The sequence below is a fragment of the Sinocyclocheilus grahami genome, unplaced genomic scaffold (genome assembly GCF_001515645.1).
Source record: "Sinocyclocheilus grahami isolate Dianchi unplaced genomic scaffold, SAMN03320097.WGS_v1.1 scaffold464.1, whole genome shotgun sequence".
Classification (NCBI taxonomy): Eukaryota; Metazoa; Chordata; class Actinopteri; order Cypriniformes; family Cyprinidae; genus Sinocyclocheilus; species Sinocyclocheilus grahami.
Genome location: NW_015505643.1, coordinates 1,399,563 through 1,404,588, shown reverse-complemented (window position 1 = coordinate 1,404,588; position 5,026 = coordinate 1,399,563). Strand labels below are relative to the sequence as shown.

General features: G+C 35.9%; 1 protein-coding gene across 1 annotated transcript in view; it reads left to right on the top strand.

Annotated features, from left to right (window-relative positions):
- The first annotated feature begins 391 nt into the window (after positions 1–391).
- Positions 392–5,026, top strand: part of LOC107553102 (mucin-15-like) — an 8,381-nt gene continuing 3,746 nt past the window's right edge. Inside the window, exons 1-2 of the mRNA XM_016235224.1 lie at positions 392–443; positions 4,375–4,559. The gene's annotated coding sequence lies outside the window, so the exon portion shown is untranslated. The remainder of the gene's footprint in view (positions 444–4,374; positions 4,560–5,026) is intronic.

The window sequence follows — 5,026 nt, the reverse complement described above, 5'->3', positions numbered from 1 at the left end:
GTTTGAGACTTTGCAGGTTAACTGGGCTTATTGAAAATGTCACAACCCTATAAATATTGTAGTCATTTTGTAGCTTTTTAAACTCTCCTCAAAGGTAGGCCTATGTAGTCACACATATTGAAAACAGGTTCAAGTAATTTCATTCAGATAGAGAATTACCAATCTTTTTAATTTTGTGATATGCTCATGGGTTGAGTTTACCTCAAATTACATTTATGTAATACATTTACATATTAAAGAGCTTCGCCTAAAAAAAACAATTCTGTCATAATATCATTCTAATAATACTTAAGTCTATCAAAAAATTATATGACAAACACAAAAGGAGTCATTAAACATCATATCGTTACGCCAGTAGGTGGCGATAAGTTCATGAGTGGATCATGCACTAAACCGATTTGTTCAACAACATGGATTCATTCAGAAATGATTTAGCGACATGAGTGAGTCATTAAATAATTCAGTAAACAGATTTGTTCAAAATTTCTTTCACATGGATGCATTTAGGAAGGAAACTGTTGCTCGGAGACGCTGCTTTATCTGGACTGGAACTGTTTTTCATTGTCGGAGCAAAAACAGACAAAATAACTGGCAACGTTGTGTCTAAAAGCTAAGTTACTCAATATTACCATCTTGTTTATTGACCAGTTGTATAAAGGCACCATCTCTCTTGAAATGTTGATGTTGTTTGAAATATCAAGCTGTGCTATCATAATGGACGTGATTGGTTAAACAAAGTTTTTCATGTTTCATGTTTACATCTGCTTTTGTTGTATGGAACAGACCAGGGTCAGAACTTATATCCTGTTGTGTTGGATAGCAGAAAAAGGTCATAAGGGTTTGGGATGAGGGTCACATGAAAGTGAGTCAATATTTTTTTTGGGGGGGGTTTAAAAAACAATATTTTTAGTGATGTCACTAACATCAACATACACGCTTATCTAAAGCCAGAAATATATTAAAACACATGCTGGCCCTCAATTTAGAAAACTAAGATATACCATGCAGAGACCAGTAAACTCAGAACACAAGAACAAAACATTCCTCTGATGCTTAAAAATATTGCTTTATCTCAAACATTTTCTTTTGGCTTACATGTATACCATAAAATGTTGGATGAAAACTTCTGCTGAACCATTACAAACCTTAAGGGAATGAACTGGCTTTGTTGTGATCAAAATTGTTTGGCTTGCTTCTTCCTGTATAATAAATCCTCACTAGAGGACATGATGTTCGTGCTCTTTTAGTGTCCAGCTGCTAATCAGATTTCATCTAGTATTGTAATCATTCACATTTGACACTGTCACTGCACAAGTCTGTTACCTCACCATTCATCGGGTTCCCCTAGTCCTAGTCAAATGCAGTTAACAGCTCCCCCATGAGGTCTTAAATTGCAGCAGGCCCCAAATTAATTGTTAAAACAAACAAACAAACAAGCAAACAAACAAACTAACTAACATATGCTTTTGCTGGTATAAAACTTTCCTTGATTGAGTATTTGACCTTGTCTTCTAGTATGCTGTCATACATGCCAATGATCACTTCATATATTTTATTCAGTTTTATTCAGCTTTCCATAAATTTGATGTGAAGCCCTGTAGTTTAATAGTCTGGCCTGTGGGTACCAGGCTTTTGTTCTCCTGGGGCAGTTTATGGTTCAATTTCATTTTATTCATTTGATCAGCAACCATCTGCAAACAAAGTTTTCCAGTGCCCATATAAATTGGACAGAAGTTGCCTAATTTAAAGGGTCAAGAAATCCAATAAAGTAAATGTGATGTTGGTTGCTCCTTCTAAAAGAAAAATTCCAATTGAAAACAGCCCCACATTGAAAAACACTGCCAGGGTTTCTCCTTTTGTTATGGTTATTACCCGTAGCAGTTTATTAATAACTTTTCAATTTCATTTTATTCATTTGATCAGCAACCATCTGCAAACAAAGTTTTCCAGTGCCCATATAAATTGGACAGAAGTTGCCTAATTTAAAGGGTCAAGAAATCCAATAAAGTAAATGTGATGTTGGTTGCTCCTTCTAAAAGAAAAATTCCAATTGAAAACAGCCCACATTGAAAAACACTGCCAGGGTTTCTCCTTTTGTTATGGTTATTACCCGTAGCAGTTTATTAATAACTTTAACCATATTTCTAATTGTGTGATAATTATGTTAAATATAATAGCTGCAATTTTACTTTTACGTTCCAGGGACTTTTCTTTTCGATGAAAAAAATAAACCATCTACATCTTGAATGATGTGAAGGTACATTTTCAGCAAATATTAATTTTTGTTGTACCATTCCTTTAAACATTCAACATCATTTCCACTGATTTATTTCTTATTTTGAATAAAGAAAAATGATGAGGACGTTGAAGATCTCAATGAAGATGTTAATTGCAGCAAAGCAGTGACAATGTATATGTAGTACCTTGGGTTCAATGGAGTCGGAGAATGAACCCCGAACATCCAAAACTCCAACCTTTTATACAGTTACAATTTACTACCCGTAATGTAAATGAAGTTGCTCCTGTCGTAACAGCTGTGGTTGAAGTTGAGACAGCCCATTGTCTGAGTTGGTTTTCGTTGTCCCACACCCATTCTACAATCGAGCCATTTGCTGAGGATGTGATCATCACAAATGGTGCTGAAACAATATAACTGTTGACTTTCTTCTTCTCTATAATAATTAAGCTATTTTGGGAAATGAGCATGATTGAACATCTATTGTGAAGTGGAATCTGGGTCAGGACAGTCTGTAGTTTCTTACAAAGGGATAGTTACTAATAAGCATTTAAAAACTGCTCAAAAAAAAAAAGCTGGTTTGGTAGTTTTAGCTAGTCTCTCAGCCTGGTCGGGGTGATGTGTGAGATTTTGGAAGGGCTTATGGCCATTTCAGCAGGCCAAGCTTGGCCTGGCTTGGAGGCAAGTTTAAACCATGATTAAGCCAGCTTAAAACAGAATTTAAAAGTTGTTCTTTTTAACAAGGGTTATATCACACTTATAAGCAAACTGCATTACAAATGTCAGAGCTTATAGTTCACCCAAAAAAAGGGTGAAATAAAAATTATATAATTAATTACTCACCCTCATGTCGTTCCAAACACGCAAGACCTTTGTTCATCTTCAGAACACAAATTAAGATATTTTTGATGAAATCCGAGAGCTTTCTTACCCTGCATAGAGCTGACACATTTAAGGCCCTGAAAGGTAGTGAGGACATCGTGAAAATAATCCATCATTGGTTCAACCGTAATGTTATGAAGCTACGAGAATAGTTTTTGTGCGCAAAAATAATGACTTTATTTAACAATTTCTTACCTTCTGACACGGATTTCTTATAGCTCCTGACATTTTAGAAATCTATTATATATTATATAAATATTTGTATTTTTTTAAAATGGATGTTATATTTTCTTTACACGTTTCCTTTTCTTTTTTACTAAATACAATTTACTAAACTTTTTTTTCTTTACAAAAAGAGAATTTTCAACAAGCATCAAATTATACAGCTGTAATGTATCTATAATTTCATAAAGACAGTTTCTGGAGAAAAAAAGGCATATTATGCATAACATTACCATCCTAACAGCAGGCCAGCACTATTGTTGATACTCAGTATGTAAAAATTTTGGAACCGAGAATAAATCTGGGGGGGAATCTACCTTTGGTAGTATCTTTAATATGCTGTACCTGTGATTTTGCTGGCCTGATAAGTGTAGCAGTAAACTACTACAAAAAATAAGTAGCAACTGAAATATGTGTTACTTTTAATGTCGAAACAATCATGTAACTGCTCCCTACAAATCAGAAAGAAGTTATAATACACTTTGCCCTCTGCTGGGCCATTGTGAGAAGAGCAAGTCATCTGGCCAGTGTGCCCACTTTTGTGCTGTTCACAGCTAATTTAAATTCAGGCCCATGATTAACCATTGGAAACATCCCAACTATCCCTCATAAAAAGGCAAATGTTTCACCATCCCAGTATGACACTGTTAAAATGCAACCTATGACCACACTATGACAAAAGACAGCCTTATGACCCACATGGTCATTGGTCATTTAAAAATAGCATGTGTCTTTTTGTTACTGGCTAATTTAAAAAAGATATGGGGCGGAGGAAAGCAGATCTGAGCAACCTGTGCGTTGCCATGAACACAGGGCACTGGGAGGAATGCTCGGAGGCCCAGTGTGTTAGGTGCTCCTCCCTTCAGGGAATTTTAGTTGTTCAAAGACTTCAAAACCTACCTCCAGGAACCAGGATAAACCTGTGTACACTGATGAGGTGTGTATGACTAATGTATGAATGGAGATTGACGTTGAATTTCAGTCCTTTTTACAGCTGACACACATCAGTGCTTTATTTGCTTGTTTGCGTCCAGGAGGTTTGAAGCAGAGGTGTGGTTTACAGGTGCAAATTCAGGAAAGGCCAGTTCCCGGGTCGCCACAAGCGAGACAGATCCCTCCCCTTGCCTCTTGTCTCTGGATGCACACTCTCTGAACTCTCAAACGATTTTACTTCAACCTACCTCGATCATCTCACTTGAGTCCTACCGGCAGCACTCAGGTAGGTTTATATAACTTAAATATATACACAGTTTATATTTTTAATACATAGAAGCCTATTGAGGAATGTTGTACTGCTTTAAAATTCATCTGGCCTAGTTTGGTGTAAAATGGAGAATAGGTATTAGGTATCAGTGCTGTATGAATGCTATTGAAATTTTGATCCACTGTAGGAAGTCATTATGATTACGAAAAATAAATGACCTTTAGGATGTTTGACAAACGTGGTCACATACCTATTAGAAGTTTAATACCTGAAAATTCTTGGTAAAATTATACATGGTAGCAAGAGATTTTCTGGATACACTTATGAACTTCTGTCTAATAAACAATGAAGCAAAGATTATTAATAGAATATTTTCCTCCAAGATGTTGTAAGGAGGGAGCGAGAATTGTCTAAAATGGTGTTATTTTACATTTATAATTTAACAGACATGTACTTTAACTCCCCCCCCCCCCCCCCCCCCC